This window comes from Diadema antillarum, unplaced genomic scaffold, assembly GCF_040938485.1.
Source record: "Diadema antillarum isolate AM-2024a unplaced genomic scaffold, OU_Dant_1.0 seq00001251_RagTag, whole genome shotgun sequence".
NCBI lineage: Eukaryota > Metazoa > Echinodermata > Echinoidea > Diadematoida > Diadematidae > Diadema > Diadema antillarum.
In genome coordinates, this window is record NW_027272037.1 from 159,396 (window position 1) to 178,475 (window position 19,080).

Consider the following 19,080-nt stretch of genomic DNA (forward strand, 5'->3'; position numbering starts at 1 on the left):
TGCCTTCATGGATTGTTGAGAGCGTTTGAATTGGCTGCACCCTTCCCGACGGAAATACACGGGTAAATGATCATACCGGTTTATCAATAACTGTGTATATACACTTACGTTCTTATTGCTGGACCGGAATAGAAGCGCGCGAACAAAGAGAAGTCTGACGAAGACACGAGGGGTTGGATCAGGATAGGCGGACCGATGGAAGTAAAAGGCAAGAAAAAGAATGTATGGAAATACAATTTGGCAATATATGGACGGATATTGTAGATGAAGTCGGTGGTGTCTTCACAAGGTTTCTCGCTCTTTCCATGTGTATGATAGCGTTCGGCGACCCACAGAGTGAACAGCGGCCACAGCACAGGGATAAAAAAGGACGTGAATCGTAAAATTCACTCGCACACAGTAATATTACAATCGAGAAGGGCAAGCTTCAACGTCTCGTTTAGTGCCTGTTGGGTTGTATTTCGACAATTGATACACAGGCAAAATATTGTGATTGTCAATGACAAAATACACACAGTTATGATTGGCGCGATATAATATCGGCGTGCGACAACCAACAGCTTCAGATGAGTACAGTATACGGCCCAACAGCCTGCTTCCGAAAGCTATTTGCTCCTAAAAAGCGATGTCACGGACACATTACAAGCTCGAATGTGTACGGGCGGCGATGTTCACTCGTGGTTTCCCCACGCGGGTGTGCATGAACCCGAGAGGTAGTTTCGGGCGAACTGCGCATGTGTGTATTAAATAGTGCGAGAGAGCATTCACGACAGACAGTGTACATGCGTGTGTATTCTGCATCGCTGGGAGCATGTCGTAGAAAATGGTACTGCGCATGCGTGTATTTATGTTCACAGAGGGTTGACAGAAACAGGGGTGGTGGAAGGGTGGTGGTGGCGGTGGGGAGATGCAGGGGAGGGGGGAGTGTGCGAGATACGGGAGTACGTGTGCATACGGTATTGGGTAAATTGATACACAGACAAAAGTTAATACACATTTACACATTTACACCGGATTGCAGATTAGACAGTGCAGGAGCTACGGAAACCTTCTTAATCATGAGAATAAAATGTCCATTATCATTATGGCTATGTGGTCATTGTTTTAATCCTCGTAAAACATAATTGGTTCATGTCGCTTTTATGTCGCTTTATGTCGGCGGGATATTGAGGAAAAATAATTGATATAGCATGAGTGTCATTTTTTCCTGTCAAACATTCTGCGAGGGCCTCAATATATGGGGGTAATGTATAACTGACCATCTGTAATATCATTGAGTTGACTTGGACAAACAATGTCTTTAGAGAGCACATCTATATTAACATCATACAGACCACCCTCGTCACATGGTCATATAACTGGACTGCCGGGTGTTTTCATTCATATAACATGCTTAGTGCACAGAACATCACAAATTAACTATTTACTTCATAATTTCAAAAAGAAACGGTTGCAAAAAAACAAACAAACAAACTAATTAAAAAATCATCTATTCAAAGAACAATGATTATGTAATCTAAGGACTATTTCAGCTTGTAATATTCAATTCATTCGCTTGTTTATTTTGTTAATAATGTCTAAAAATGTTCATTCCGTGTCGTTATGTAAAGAGCTTTGCACATTTCGCTTTACATTTTTTTTTTCATATCATCCTATCAAAATAATCAACTTTGACACCTAGGGATGACAACAATAGTTTAGTGTTATTGATGTTGTTTTAGTATCATTATTATTATTATCACTATTAATATCATTGTTGGTATTATTATTATTTTCATTATTATTATCATCATTATTATTAGGTGTTTTTCTTTTGTTTTGAGTTTTTACTCAAATGAGAAATTTCTCCATTTGAACACTCCTCCATAGATACCTTCAAAACATTCTGCGTTACTACGTTTTTATTGTGAAGGTCTTGTGATATTTATACCACCGGCATAATTTCATCTTTATGAATCAAACAGGAGTTCGCGTGTCAGTGCGATTTCTATAGGAAATGTATATAATGGTGTAATTGAGATTGCGATTTATTCAACACTTTCAGTAAACACAGAGGAAAGATACAGAAAATTGGCAACATGATACTACAACGGAGAAAAGAATGATCTCAATAAACATCAATGTCCCCATACTATTTCATTCATAAAATATCAAGATATTGTTAATTTAAAACATTTCTTTGTGAATACAACTGATAATACAAAAGACGTTGTCTAGTTTATTGTCCATCGAAGTTATCTTTAACGGTAAAAAGGACATCAGGCAAGAGCATACACACACACACACACACACACACACACACACACACACATGTGGTTAGTAGTGTACATTGATATTGTGTAATTTTAATATAATCATTTCATTGTGATAAAAATTGATATAATGTAATCATGATATAGTTAGCATATTATACGTATTTTACAACTCTATGCTGCTTGCAGTCTTATACTAGAAAGTCCTCTAACACCTTAAAAATTCAGAGCGACGGAATGTGGCGTGGTACGAGTAAAAGTACGGCGGATAGTGTTGCGTGTGTCGGTAATAAGATGCGCATAATGCAGCGGCGCAAAGGTTGTGATAGTGCCGCTCCGCAGTGTGCACACTGGCATTGTACTGCCCATTACAGCACTACTATGCATGTGCGTCTCACACTTCGTAGGAGTCTATAGAATTGGCTATGAAAACGCCCATCTCTTTAACAGGAGAAACGATATCCGTTTTGCACCATTTCAAGAGATCTATGTTCATCCTAAATATCCCCTAATTTTTATCATCTCCAGTTTATCAAAGTGTGCTCATTCTTCTCCCCGAAAACAAAGTACAAGTACAAAGACCAATCTTTTACCAGAAAAAAAAAAAAATGTAGAATCTGCCTTTTCGATTCTTGAGTATGAACTGTATGCGTTTCAGACCACTATGAGATTCGCCCGTTCATCTACTCGTAAGTATACCCTTAATTTCAATGGCCGGATGAGTTACATTCATCAAACTCGTACCCTTGACCCGCTACAAAGGCGGAAGCAGCACCGTGACACCCTCAATGACACCCCCACCCCCTTCCCAATAAAAAATGATTTAAACGACTACGGCATTTTTATAAGCACGCGGGCTTTCGGCTCCAGCATAACATCTGAGCGTGAATCTGTTGGATCTGATACTATATGTGAAATACAAATGGACATTATATTCTCTATTCGAGACCTATAAAATGTTTAATATGAATCGTGATCCAACAGTGAATATCTATAGTAGCACGGATGTCTACGTCTCTCATTAATAGATTTTGTTTTGTTTTGTTTTTTTTGTGTGTGTGTGGCTTTTTTTAGGAGGGGTAGGTGGGGTTATCCTTGCGCCGACCCTATCAATAATTAAAACACCTTTTTAATTATACTAATTTGATAGCTAGCCATTTCGGGCATCACGTTAAAGTTATGTGATCATTTTGCTGATTGAGACTTGGACAAAGCTACAACTATAATGCCAATCATAATGAAAGACATACAAAAAACAAAAACAGCAACCAAAGACAACAGTTACTGATGGATGAAAAGCGTGATCAGTATATATTTTGTCGACAAAGTGCTGCTCCAGCTGAAGATGATCTGGGTTGGATGACACGCATTGCTACCTCCCCCCCCCCCCCCGTATAAAGGAGAATACAAGTGTCTTTGCTTCTTCTTGTGTGTGTGAGTGTGTGTGTGTATGTGTGTGTGTGAGTGTGTGTGTGCGCTCGCGCGCGCGCGCGTGTGTGTGTGCATGTATCCCTCTTCATATACAAAATTCTTTCTTTTTCGTTCGTAATATTGACAATGTGGAATTTAAGTTGTCATAATGAAATTTGTATTTTGCAATTAACTAATTTGCATTAAATTATCATTGTTTATATGAAAAAAGAAAGAAGAATAAAAGATTGACACACAAAAAAATGTGTGTTTTCGATACTGCAGAAAAGAACACAGCGTCCTATATACAGTGTGTTCACCATACTCGGATATGTGAAAACGCTCGAATCTAACAGCGTGAACACGATTTCACATGGTGCTGTGGTTTTTCACAGTGTTCACAAAGTAACATTCTGTTTCACACTGTGAATGACGATACACGATGTGTTCACAATGTTAAAACGATGTGAAGAGAATTCACACCGTTCATAATGTGTTCACACAGTGTTTCACGTGGTGTTTAACACTGTGGGACATTCTGTTCTTTCCAGAAGGGTTAGGAGATGTTTTATTTTCCTCTTTTTTTGCCGGCGTTTGTTTGGTTGTTTGTTTGTTTGTCAGCATGATTTTCTAAAAATTTTGAATGAAGTTGGTCAATTAGTGACGGCCTCTTTTTTTTATACGGAGCACAAGTCCATTGTGGTCTAAAAGAAGCGGGAGATCAGTTTTGTGTGGGTGATATGCCATCCCCTCATCACTGGTGTATCTGTAAGCATTACATTGAGGTGAGGCCGCATGATGCGTTACCCCTTCAGCTGAATATGGTCTAGATTTCATGACACGCATTGTTACCCCCGGTGTAAAAGGAGAATATATTGGGCTCTTTTGTGCGTGTATTTTATGCAGTTTTTTTACTTTATTTTCTTTTATGTTTTTGTTTTTTGCCGGCGTTTTGTTTGCTTGTTTGTTTCTTAGCATGATTTTTCGAAAAGTTTTGAACAGACCTGGTCAAGTGATACCATCTTTTCTTTTTCTAATACAGAGCATAGGTCGATCCGTTGTGGCATAAAAGAAAGGGGAAGTCGGCTAGGGGTGGGGACTGAAGGCATGATACGGTACACAGGGCTTATTTTGACAGGAATGCGGGCACACAGTTCTATATGTTGCGTCGGTTGCGGAGAGGTTTGAACTCACCGAGTTCCTCCGAAATCATTTTATTTTGGTCACTAAAACCTTATCCGCAACGAGTCGCGGCGCTTCACAGCCTGAATTCCTCTCGCTGGTCAGTGGACCGTATATTTTCATAATGTGTAAACAATCTGAATGCAAGAACTTACAGAAAAACACCCTTTTTTCAAAGGTTTTAAGTGAGGTCATCATCAAACAGATAAAAAATTTATTGGTAAATCTTTTCAACAGACCGTTCTGCAAATGCGTATTAATTTTATTTATGTCTGTTTTCCTACCGCACAGCCTATCAAAGATGAATTTCATTCACCTCCCATTAAACTCCATCGGCTCCCTTAGTTGTTGCTAGGTACGGCAAGCTTGCGACAAGCTTTGTGTTAGTTAAGGTAATTTCTGTAAACAAAGCATGCGTAAAAATCTAGATACATTACATGACCGGTCTACCATACTGCACTCATTACGTAACAACTAAAATCTTTAAAGATATCAAGATAATCACAATAGATATCATTGTAATTATTTTCTTTGTTTTTGAGCATGCAGCTACAATCATAACTCACTTCGATAAGACAGATGGATAAATCGTTGTTTGCATTTAAACTCTTTATATCTACATTAAGTCGTTGGTTGCTTGTTTCATGTCCTTCTGAATCATTGCCGATCTTCCTCTCTCTCTCTTTCTCTCTTTATCTCTCTCATCCTGTCATTTTTTCTTTATCCTTCTTAAAGTGCACATGTCTCTCTTGCAAATCCTGAAAATTAGATTCCTTTCATAAGCCGATATATTGTAGAGGTATAAATTAGACCTGTCCTTAGAAAACCTGAACTGGAAACTTCTTTTACATGAATGGGGAAGTAATACTTCAGTGGATTTCTAGTGGATTTATTCGGACATCGGGAAGGGGAAAAAATCCATCAGCTTTTCTCGATACACAAAGGGGGCGTATATTCGAGCTACACTTGGTTAGTTTTTCATTTCTTTTTTACAGGAGACCTCCGGATGATTTTCAGCCTTTTACATTTGAACAGCTATAAATTAGTTATACTGAGTACAGAGTTTTCAGAATTTGCAGTGATTGGGATGAGGAATAAAACTGTTTTCAAAATTTATAACAAATTGCAATGAACAAGGATGATGACATGGCAGCCTCACCACAAGAATGCATGAGCAGGGGCTCAAGGAAGCAGAACAAAAGAAGGCATGCATAAACTTCTACACCTCAGGTGAACTTGTTATTTAAGCAAGCAGTATTATAATGAATTACACTGCTACATTTCTGAAATATGTGAGGCTCCTATGTCATCAACACTGTTCAGTGTAATTTGTTTAAGGTTTTTCAGAGTATTGGTTTCTCTGCTCGAGGACCACAATAAATTCCACAAATCTATACATGGAACTGTCGATTTATGTACCAGATGATGTGAAATTATGAAAATCGTCTGGAATGCCCCTTTAAAAACTCAAGGGTGGATTACCGTATACACGATTTCATAACGATGTCTGCAGACATTCTTAAACCATGCAAAGTTTCATTGATGTCATTTTTAAAAATCCTTCTTACAATGCCCGTGTCCCTCTCGCAAACCCTGAAAATGAAATTCTTTTCACAAGCCGCTATATATGGAGGTAGGCAATTCAGACCGGTCCTTGGAAAACCTAAATTGGAAACTTCTTTTAGACGGAGGGAAAAGCGATTCTCTGGATTTCCAACGAATTTATTCGGACATTAAAAAAAAAGAAAAACACCAGTCTTTCTCTATACGGAAGGGGAGCGGCTTTTAGAGTGACAATGCGTGGGTTAATTTTTCAGTTATCTTAAAACTCCGAGATTAATACTAGTTTCACACACGATGTCTTGAAGACATTATTTTTTGAACAATGCAAAGTTTCGTGACGTTTGCAAAAATGATAATTGACCTTTAAAATGTTCCTTAGAGGGTGATAAAATTCCACCAACACTAAATTTGCACCTGCCGAACCAAGAAAATCTTACACTCGCCTCTTATGCTTATTTGCACAAAGAACTCAAGTTTAGAGTACACCTGTTGCATTGCCTTTTACATAAGCAAATCGATGTAAAAAACTGTAAAACAAAAATCAAACAAATAAACAAACGAAAAACGAACAAATATTTCTTTCGACGCCAATAGCGTCCAATAGACTGGGTATAAGTTGTGTGTTTTCCTGTTATGTCCTCTGTTAATATCATATTAGTAACACAGAAACATTGAAGTTATGCTCCGTATGGGCAAACGTGCATCGCTTTGTTAATTATGTCATTACTTGGGAATTCAATGCTTGACAGATGACGTCACTGACAGAATGTCGGTCTGGAGCGTTCTTTCTTTTAATTTAATTGTTTGTTCCTTTTTTAGAGGCATCCAAGAGATCTGAAGAAAAGTAGTAGAAAAAGTATAATAAAACATATGACACGTATTTAGGTATTTATTTGGACAAGAGTAGTAATGAAGATATCATGAAGCCACGCAGGTCAACATGCATTATTTTGCATTGAATAGTTCCTTTGATAGTCTCAAGATGACGGTTTAAAGTTATTGTATCGCTTGCTAATAGCTAATTGGCTTACGGAACAATTTGATCGAGAGTTTACTCATGTAGATAAATTACAATTTTACATCTACTGAAGATGGCTGTGTGTTGCCTTCACTTGTCATATTTCAATATTCTTTCTGATGTCTCGTCAGGAGTTGATTGCAAGCCATTGCAGTCGCACAACAGTAAATTTTGAGACATTTTTGAGCAATTAAAAGGGTTAAGACTTGAGCAGGATTTTTTAAGGAAACCCACAGTGAAAAAGGAGTGGGAAGGACACGTTCTGGTCTCAGAGCTTAAACGAACAAGATCGAGATCATTCTAGTCAATTCTAGTCTAGAAAGGAGATCACCCTACACCCCCCCCCCCCCACCAATCCTCCGCAACAGCAATAACAACAAAAGATTGATCAAAAGAGGCTTTAGAGAGAACAGGACAAAATCAAGGACTATAGTTTCATTAGAGATGACATTGTTACTTTCGTCATAGGCAGCAAAAACAGGAAAGACTTGTCGTCAAGGTCGCACCCTTTTCAGGACTTTAATTAAAGTCTCACCTTAACATAGCTGCCACCTGTTCTACGCGGCCACTATGAGCTCTCCAAGTGATAAATTATGCTTAAAGGACGTTATCTTTTACATATACAGCGGCTGCCTGATGTCTAATACAGTAATGCACAAATGACCACCTTTCATTTACCTCCTTTGGCCATCAACATTGTTATATCGTCCCTGTGTACCAGCGAGAGAATTAGTTACAATTCTTAATCAGAGTTAAAGCTTCCGCCACCAGTTCCTGTCCCACTAGTCCCAGTTCTCCGTCCACGCAGTTTCTGCATCTCACGTAAAGGCCTCTGTGGTGCCTTGTTCTCTCATTAATTTCTGAGATTGCGCAGTGTGTGCGCGACGCATTAATAGTGACATCATAATTATGACATTGTGTATACATTGATTACAACATTCTACAGGCGAGTTATTGTATACGAGAGACTCAATGTGTGTGGCGACTATAATAGATCATGATATAAATTGTATCAAAATACTGTCCACAAATATGTGCCTATTTACTGCCTGTCTGTATACATAAAAAATCCAAATTTCACCTTTTCTCTTTTGCAATATCTATACATGTATCTCATTGCACGAGCCAGTGGTGTACTCGAACGTTTAATATTAAACACTGCAGAGTGGCATGGGACTAATGTTTCTTTTTTACAGTCTGTCACCAATGGGAAGGGCAGAGTTTATATATAAGTGGCAAATTTAAGAAAATAAAAGGAATGAAAAGGAGGGCGAGCTCATGAAGGAAATACAGGAATAGCATGATTGCGTGCTGTTGACATGCGAGGATGAAAACACAGTCCAAATAGTGCAGTGGCGGGTGGTATTCTGTGCGGGGTATTATATCACGTGCGCGCCTCGCGCTGGGATGACGTCAGCCAGTAAAGTAATGACGTATGCTGCATTCGGGATCCCTGAATCATCCCACGAGAATGAGAATTACTTTGAGAAGAAAAGTCCCGCTAGTCCAAGCGACGTGACGCTGAAAGGCGAGGCTATAGGATGGGGTCAGGGGTAAGGTGAAGGGGGGGGGGGGATGAAGAGAGAGGTTTTTAAACTGTGCACAGTGGGGGATGCTTTGATAATTTAATGCATATTATGCTCTAGACATGGTGTAATGATATAACCACGACATACGCTTACAGCGTATAGTATGTGTCTATATACTTATGATGAATGTGCAACATTCTCTGTGGAAGCGAAGTGCATTGCAATTAAAAGAGAAGTATATAGCTAAAAACGAAACATCTCCTTCACCCAAATTTTTGTACGATGATGTCGAAAAATCATCACCTTGGATAACACTGCTCGAGATGATAGACAGTTAAGTTCTTTCAAGTACTTCTCCTTACAAGCTGCCCACCATTATTATGATACGACACTGCACCCTGCCCCTCTTCACAAACTAGTTGTGGCATATGAGCCTCCAAAGTTCAAATAATTATGTTGTCAACGGTCTCCTATCGCGCCCATGCAGTTATTGCGCGCCTGTCACCCCTCGCTCCTTTGCTCATTAGCACCTCTTAGCTCACTCTTTCCATCACATCTTTTTCCCCCTACATTTTCTCAAGTTCTCTCTCTCGTTCCAGTTTTTCCTTTCTCCATATCTCTGTCTGTCCATTCCCTTTATCCTCTCTCTTCCCACTTTCACATTTCTCCATCTGTAGCTCTTTATATCTGTAGATCTCCCGCTACGTCGTTATGTGTCCTGACTTTTTTCAGTGTCCTCTCTTCGTATCTGTTCCACACAAGTCAACATGAATTATTTTGCTTTGCCTATAGTTCTTTGATAGTCTCAAGATGATTAACTAGAATTGTATCACTTGCTAATTATCGCTTGGCCTAGGGAATGATTTGATCCAGAGTTGACCTCATGCAAATAAACTACAATTTTACGTCTACTGAAGATGGCTATGTGTTGTCTTTACAAGTCATTAGTTATCTTTGTGAATGATATTTTCGGATATCTCATCAGAAATTGATTGCAATTCGATTGCAGTTGCAAAACAGTAAAAGTTGAGAAATTTTTGAGTGATTAAAAGGGTTAAGACATGAATAGATTTTTGAAGGAAATCCAATAAAAAAGGAGTGGAAAAGACTTTTATCCCGACATCAGAGATAAAGCTGAACAAGGTTGAGAACATCCATAAGTAACGGAAAAGCAGATCGCCATATTTTTATTCGTGTATACAGGCTTCGATCTACTCGCTACTATTAGGTCTGTCCGTGTTCCATCTCCTCTCTTCGTATTTGTTCTCTCTGCCTAGGCTGACGTGATCGCAGAGAAAAGCAAACAGAACCATGTTTTGCCTTCTGTCTTGAGAGGATATCGCCTCATATCATTCCTCCAGTGTACTACCATCATCTCTTGCAGACTCTTTTTGTCTCCTCCATTTCTTTTCTAGCCGTCACGGTCAGGGCTCTCTTTTTCATCCCCTCTATCAACAGGAGTTATGATCCCGGGGGAGGGGACGCTGACCCGATGATGATGATGATAATAAGAATATCACTTTAAGTCACCAGCAGGAACCCCCCTCCCCTCACAACCACCACCACCCCTTAGCCTACCCCCCCCCCCCCACACACACACACTTTCCCCGTCAGTGCAAAGGCAGCTTCTCCAACCTTCATATCAACAGTGGCGACGGTTTTCTGAGGAGGAAGGTACAGGGGAATTTTTTTCCATGGTGAGATTGGAAATCAGGCCAGAAGTGATACACCTTAATCAGTGAGTCTACTACCTCCCCCCCCCAAAAAAAAAAACCCACCCACAACAAACAACAAACAAAAACAAAAGCAAAAACACGCACACACACACACACACACACACACACAGAAGAATATTCGCCACTGTTGTGTCAAGGTTAGTGACACGTATAAATGCTCAAAGTTACTCCAACTGTTATATGTTTCCTTTATCCCGCTTTATATGTTGATGTTTAAAATCAGAATTCACACTGCCCCGAGGACATATTTTGCCTGTATATAAAGCTATATCCATGCAGATGATACGGATACTTCCAAATAACAAATTAGCTCACTGTCACTATTCCGATGGTGTATGAGCCGGATTGTCATAATTTTCATTGATGATCTGAAATTATTTTACGGAGATTGCTGTAAAGAGTCATTAAGTTTTACAATTCTCCCAAAGGCGTGTTACGTGGTATCATACTGAAACAATTTAATCTCCATCACATACAAATGCGCTTCATTAGTAGTTGTTACTCTTGAATCCTGGTAATAACTGCCTTGATCTTCTTTTACCGTGCTAGTACAGGACTTTTTTCTTTAATTTCCCATCGGTGATTACTTTTTGTAACGAGCATCGCATATGGAAAAAAAAAACAGAAGGTGGTCATAGACCAATAACCGTTTGGTATCTGTACTGTTTGTGTTATAGAGATTGAAAACATATAGGGCGAACAATATACCTTTTTTATATCCACACAATTGGAAAAAAAAAAATCTGATCAACTATTCAGCTCGTAGTTTTGTCAGCCCTTAAAGGAGACCTCCGGATGATTTTCAGATTTTTACATTTGAACAACTATAAATTAATTATACTTAGGAAATAGTTTCAGAATTTATGATAATTGGGATGAAGAAATTTCACAATTTATAACAAATTGCAATGAACAAGGATGATGACATGGCAGGGTCACCATAAGAATGCATGAGTTGGGGCACAAGGAAGCAGAACAAAAGAAGAAGGCATGCATAGATTATACACAGGTGAACTCGCAAGCAAGCAGTATTGTAATGGAATTACACTGCTACATTTCTGAAATAGGTGAGCCTCATATTATGTCATCATCCTTGTTCAGTGTAATTTGGTAAAGGATTTTCAAAGTATATTTTCTCTGCTGAAAAGCCACAATAAACACCACAAATCTTTACATGGAGCTGTTGATCTATGTACTACATGATGTGAAATTATGAAAATCGTCTGGAATGCCCCTTTAAGGGTGAGCTGCGCTATGATATTCAAGTTCGTGGAAATTTGACGTGATCATAGAAAACAATCTTGCTTTCTTTGTTCGGTTTGCATTGAGGTACAAAGCGTCACAATGTGTGCGTGTTATATATAAATTCTGTGATTGGGCAAACGACACGGAAGTGCATATGGAGACTGACGACCTTCCCTCCTCTGGGACTGTATGCGGATGAAAATCAGAACTGCGCCTTGGATACAGTAGCCTTTTGACAAGGCCTCGTGGTTGGAAAGAGAGAGAGAGAGAGAGAGAGACTGCGAGAAAACGAGTGAAGACGAGGCCGAGTGGCGGTTTCATGTTCACCCATTTCTCGCAATGCCTGGTGCAGCGAGTTAGTCTCATTCTTCAGCCAAGAGGCCTTGTCAAAAGGCTATTATGGATACAGGAGCGGCTGCATCCAGGACCCACACTGTGATGACAAGAGTCCGAAATGACGACAACCGCTGCCATGACAACCAGAGCAGCTTACACGAGAGAGATGAGGGTTGGATGGCAAGGAAAGGAGAAAGAAGGAATGAGGGATGAAAGATAACACGACTAATGGACTTTCACGTCTGACGTGTTGGTTGATCGCGGTGAACACATTGATTGAATAAAGATCTATACATTTTGCTCGCGCCTTAATAGCTTCGTCCTGGAGATGGACAGTCGACAGGCAATACAACATACACTTACCAGTCTCCACGCATGCACAGCGCAAGAAGAACATTATGTTTTCCCATCTCCCAGGTATACATGATACAAAACACATACTAGGTGGTGAATGTGGAAACGGATAGGCCACAGAGAACGACATTCCATAGAATGATGTAGTGGAGATAGTTATTTATACACACATGCAGTCTCTCCTTAACAAATCGTATATAGCCTATAACAGTAATATTTCCCTCTCTAGTAATGAAACTGAAATGAAACCTTAGACTTGCATACACTTTTATAAGTGATTCATCGCCTGCCATGACAGGTGATACAACACGATGTAAAAAGGTTTCACGTAATGGGACTTCAACTAATAAAGTGTTGAAAGATGTAATGACACATTATAATTGAATTTGAATAATGTAACATAATTACGGAAGGGAAAGTACTTTGGCTGCTTAACCGCAGGCCACCATACTCTGCTGTATATATATATATATATATATATATATATATATATATATATGATATATGATATATAATGTATAGCAGAGTGTGGTGCTATACTCTGCTATATATAGCAGAGTACAATCACCACAATCAATTCACAGTGGTGCATAGATATATAGATATATATGCACTCAACCAAAAAAGAAAGTTCCCCCTAGCATTTTTGGATATATCTCAAAAAGTATTTTACCGATTTTCATAATTCGAACGGGAATGGATAGGGAATTTTATTACTCATAACATGAATGGCATATCATTGCCATCAGATATCATTATTGGTGTGAAAAAAAATGCATTTCATGCCAAAATGCATGGAAAAAAAAAGTTGCATTTCAGTGATTTGCATTGACTTTTTACACAAATTAAATAATAATCAAACAATCACTCATGATTCTGAACTATTAAGCATGGTTTATTGCATATTTCTCTATCTCTTTTTTTTATGAGCATACAGTGAAGTATCTAATACCGGGTAATTGATATGTCCACCATCCGCTTCAATGACCAGCCGGCATCTCTTCCTCATACTGTTAACTGAAGTTTGACCTTAGCGCTGCTCAATGTTGGCCCATGCTCTCTGCTAAAAGCACATGGCTTCGACCAACATTTTGACATTGAAAAGGCCTATTGTTTAAAAAGTATGCATAACATCTGTTTAATAGGGAAGCACATTGTACCTGAAGAAATTCCTGAGATTTACATAACAATTTAAAAAGGTCATTTGCTAACGTGCATAGGATATGTACACAATATGCTTCATATAACCTTAAGTGCAACTTTTTTCCCCACGCATTTTGACATAAAATGCATTTTTCACACCAATAATGATATCTGGTGGCAATGATATGCCATTCATGTTATGAGTAATAAAATTCCCTGTCCATTCCCGTTTTAATTATGAAATTCGGTAAAATACTTTTTGAGATATATCCAAAAATGCTACGGGGAACTTACTTTTTTGGTTGAGTGTGTATTCATATATATAGACACAATCTACTGCTCTTTGAGCTTGATTTCGCTTTGGTATCAGTTCCATTTAAGTTTCTTGAAGTGTTGCTATTATTGAATGGCACACATGGTTTTAAGATTGCTGTAGGTGTACGCAGAAACCTCCCCCTATTGAACACTCAAGCAATTATTTCAACGTGTGCTAAAATCTGGGATTATATAAGATTTTAGGAAGTGCTAATAGCCAAAGGGTTTCGGCATACCAAACATTTGACTAGGCAAAACCTTCTTTACGGGTTAATCACAAATAGCCACTTATCTCACCCATTTCTACGTAAATCCCAATAGCAGCCAGTTTGTTGCATAATCAAAGCGTGAGCTGGACTGTTCGCTGATATCGACTGGACGAGAGAGACATCCAAATTAAACTGCTGGGGTATTGTTGAAATTAAAATTTGCAGAATATGATAATGTGTACACGTATATTACATGTATTGTGTATAAATATATATATGTATATATTATATGTATATATACATATATATATGTATGTATGTATATATGTATATATATATATATATATCATATACATATATATGTGTATGTATATATGTATATACATGTAGATATTTATCATACATACATACATGTATATTATATAGAGAGAGCAACGTCCGCCTCAAGTCTGATTTCTTTCACTATGCTACCCACAATGAGGCACCGCGCACGTTTAGGGCAGGAACAATATCTCGCACTGTATATATGCCATAATATCATATACATAATATATATATATATATATATATATATATACATATATATTCATATATCCGGTATCAAATAATAAATTTATCGATTAGGAACATGATATCCTTCATAACAATTGAGGAAGTTCATACTGTATAAAATTTACTTGTGCTCAGATGAAACAATGCGGAAATTGTAGAAACATGAATTGATATGCACCACTGTGAATTGAAGGAAGGTGATGACTTTATATAGATCTTGGGGTGAGTAAAGAACTTATCAATCAAAATCGTGAAGTCTAAATGGATACTTAGGTTGATGGATTGATAATACGTTACCAGGAAGTGCATATAGACCAGATGATTATTCAATAGTCTTATTTAAAGATTGATGTCACTGTTTTACAAGTTATGGATACACAAAATCGACTGCAAATAATGATGATGATGATGATGATAATAATAATAATGATAATAATAATAATAATTACGATAATAATAATAATAATAATAATAACAACAATAAATATGATAACAAAAATATGATTAAAGCCTACGTATAGTTGGTAGCCGGAGTTCAGGTTTCAAATTCAGATATTCAATTCATTTTATTGGTACATTTTCACGTGGAAATGGAAACATGGGACAGCTACTGAGTATATACCAGTTAGATTATTCCGCCGACACACAGATCGGCTGGTATAGGCCTTCTCCCGCCATTTGGGCGGTGCGCACACACACTCACGAGCGTAGTGGTACACACTGTATCCTTATAGACTGCTGAATGTGTGTTTATTGATCAAATCGATTCATCTGCCGCCTGTTCAAAGGGAGTACAATGCTCGTTTCCAAGTCTTGTCCAATTAGTAAACCCCTCGTGTGTACGACCGAACTGTCACCGAATCTCGTGCGTACATAGTACCGTGATCATATAGCTCTGCGAGATGTATCATAATATAAGCATTTTCTCACAGATCACAGATTATATGAAACACATACTACATTTTCGATACACTCTCTGTGTATCACATTGTACTGAAACAGAAAGCATATTACTGAAAAAAACTCACAAAAACAAAACACACACCTGAGAACGATGTGACTTTTCATAATACCTGAATGTTTATGAAACGGATGAAATTTGGATGTATCAAAGTTTGGTGGGAGTCATTCTCGAAATAGGCCCTAAAGAATAATCCAAGAATCCTAAAAGATATTTTTGTTTACATTGGTGTCACCGATGGTCATGTCAGTGATGTGGTAATGGAACTGGCCGTCAAGTGCCAGAAACGGACACAAGATTTCAGCGTTAAAGTGTCACAATTTCTTCCCCTGCCACAAGCAAACTGCAGGTTAAATTATTTCATTCATTTCGAATAAAATAGGTAAAACGCACAATGCTACATAGGCCTTGGCATCTTGCCACTCTCAGACAAAACTATTAACCCTAAAAGCCGATCGCCCGTATCCGCTCTGAGTTAGTGGAAATTTCCATTACAAAAATAAACAAGGATGAGGGCACTCAGTTGCACTGGTGATGCCTACCAACCTTGTTAGGAATGAATAATCAAAGAAAAAGAAGGTGCAAGGACTTACCGAATTTTGACTGCCGTGAAAGGAAAAAAAATGCGTTTGAATGCTTGTCTCAAATAAAAAGTCTTTAAAAATCCAGGAGCACAACACGGAGTTCGGCAAGAGCGTTTGGGTGAAGCGCGTGGAGTAACAAGCCCGTAGTGACGGTGTAACGCGTGGTCTAGGTGGATAGTGCCTCGTGTCGCGGGAAAAAGCCGGCTCTTTTCTCTCGCTTCACGTCTACTGTACTCGCTACGAATGAATGAACAACTGGTAGAATGAATGGGAACGAATCGCGCGCGTCGCATACCGTAGTCACCTCCACACTGGCTTCTCTGAATGAGAATTGTCTACTTCAAGGTTTCGCCCATCGATTCCGCCAATAGGTATAATCCTATTGCACAAAGTGAGACATTGGTTATTCAAATAGAACGACACTATGGGAACGCTCAAGGGGGGGGGGGGGGGGGGGGGGGAACACGTCATTGATAATGATGTCATACTTGCAGAATGTAAGCGCCGCGTTCGAAAGTCACTTTTATTAAGGATTTGATTTGTTTTTTGAAGCTTAAATATCAGCGAAATCGTAAAGAAGAAGAAATACAACTAGTGCATATGCATGCGTTTAAATGTAATTGTGGTTCAGATTATCAATATCCATTGTTGTTGTGATATTTATATCTTTTCTTCCACTTTAAATAGGAAATGCTTTTCAGATGAAAATCTCCCCCCCCCCCCCCGATAATCTGAAAAAAAAAATACACGCAGGAAGTCCTTTTATTCGATCTTCTGTTCCGTAATTGATACATTGATTGAAATATGCACTTCCTTCAAAGATTATTTTAACCATATATCACACAATGATTTCCCCCCATTTAACTTATTGTGCAATAGTGTGGGGTCACACTTCATTGTACTTATCAAACCGTGTGTTATTATTACAAAAGCGTGCAATAAGAATAGTCTGTGACGTAAGCCCTTTTGAGCACACTGCAACATTATTCAAGAAAATGAAATTTATAAAAGTTGATCAAATAGTGCAATTACAAGTGGCCATATTTATGTTTTCATATTTTAAAGGCGTTTTACCAGTAACCTTTCATAAGTTATTGGTTCAAAATAGTGCAGTCCATAGTTATAACACAAGATGTGCTAATAACATTATGTTTACCTTTTTTCCAATATAAGTTTTCAAAGACTACAATTAGATATATTGGAGCTAAGTCCTGGAATGAGTTACCTGCTATTATCAAAGAATGTCCTACATTATCATCTTTTAAACGTAGATATAGAATTTTTTTAATCCAAAGTGCAGCTGAATAATTATTGGGATATTTTGTCCTTTTTTTGCAATTTTGCGTATAATTTCTAATGGTATAGATTCATTCTAAAAATGTATATCTTTGATTGCAATTTGTAGCCTCATTTGTAAGGGAATCGGCCTTGATAAGTCCTATATGGTCTTTTTCTGATTCCCACACATGCTACTTATAGCTGTTTGCATCATTCCTTTTGTTTCTTATGTAAACCTAATGTGCAATATAATGTTATGTCCGTGTACATGTGGCATTTGTGTTTTTTATACTTTTTAGCATGTAGAATAGAATTGAATTGAATTGAATTGAATACAGCTGTTGAAAAAAAAGAATGAAAGATTGTATTCAACTGCGTATTAAACAACAATGAGTTTTCAGTTCGCTCTAAGCGCTCATAATAATATCAATCTAAACAGCATATAATTAGGCTTACAAAGAAACTACAGCAAATTGTACAACTGCATTATTATTGTTGATAGTTGAAAAACCACGCCCACAATACAGCCTCAACACGTTTGCGACTCATGGTCTGTTTCTTTACGTTGCTTTGCAGCTCACAAGAGCAGGCATGTTCGACGATCCGTGAAGTTATTAATTGTTTCTGAACATTATTCTAATACGTCTAGCATGTATCGGGCCGTCCTACCGAGTGTTCCGAATCAGGAATTATCCATGCCTTTGTTTCCTGTACACTTTTGGCGGGAAATTTCCATTCAATGACATCAATCGATTGCGTACTAAGGTAGGCAGTATACGGAGGGCCCGTAGAATCGATGTTGAGGATGGGTGAACGTATTATCTCCACTATGAGTAGTTGGGGTCGTTTAGGGTACCCGCGTTTGTTTGGCTCAAATGCTTTTACACAAGTTAGTGGGAAAAAGTGGTGATTAAAGAAAGGATGAGATTATAGGCGGGTTTCAATGAAACCAGGGGTGCCGAGAGAAAGGAGATATTACGTCTGCTTACGTGAACTTACAAACACGAGTTTAAGTGTACGCGTGTGTGTGTGTGTGTGTGTGTGTGTGTGTATGTGTGTGTGCTTGCTTGCTTGCTTTTATGGATTTGTGTTGTATTTGTCTTTCTAAAACGTTTTGTTTTGTTTCTGTGAACGTGAATTTTGTGATATGAAATTGAACGAAATTCGAATAAAGAATAATAAAAAAATTGTTAATGTAGAGATGATCCTATCCCGGTAATGTTTTTCTTATTTGCAATACCATAAATAAAAATACACTCAAACATTGACAGTTGACTCTTTTCAGTCATATTACCACGTTATCAACAGATGGCATGTGTCATCTAATCATATTACTTGATAAATTCATCTGAAAATTTAGTAATGATAGCAAAATAGAGCATAGAATTATTTGTACTGTAGCATTCTCCGGTT

General features: G+C 38.1%; 1 protein-coding gene across 2 annotated transcripts in view; it reads right to left on the reverse strand.

The window, feature by feature from the left end:
• The window catches only part of LOC139745314 (sodium- and chloride-dependent betaine transporter-like), a 100,824-nt gene extending 84,309 nt beyond the window's left edge, over positions 1–16,515 (reverse strand). The window contains exon 1 of one of the 2 annotated variants that reach the window (XM_071655713.1): positions 16,399–16,515. The gene's annotated coding sequence lies outside the window, so the exon portion shown is untranslated. Of the gene's footprint in view, positions 1–108; positions 609–16,398 lie in introns of those variants that run through there. The other variant, XM_071655712.1, reaches the window with a different exon arrangement.
• Between the last annotated feature and the right edge of the window lie 2,565 nt (positions 16,516–19,080).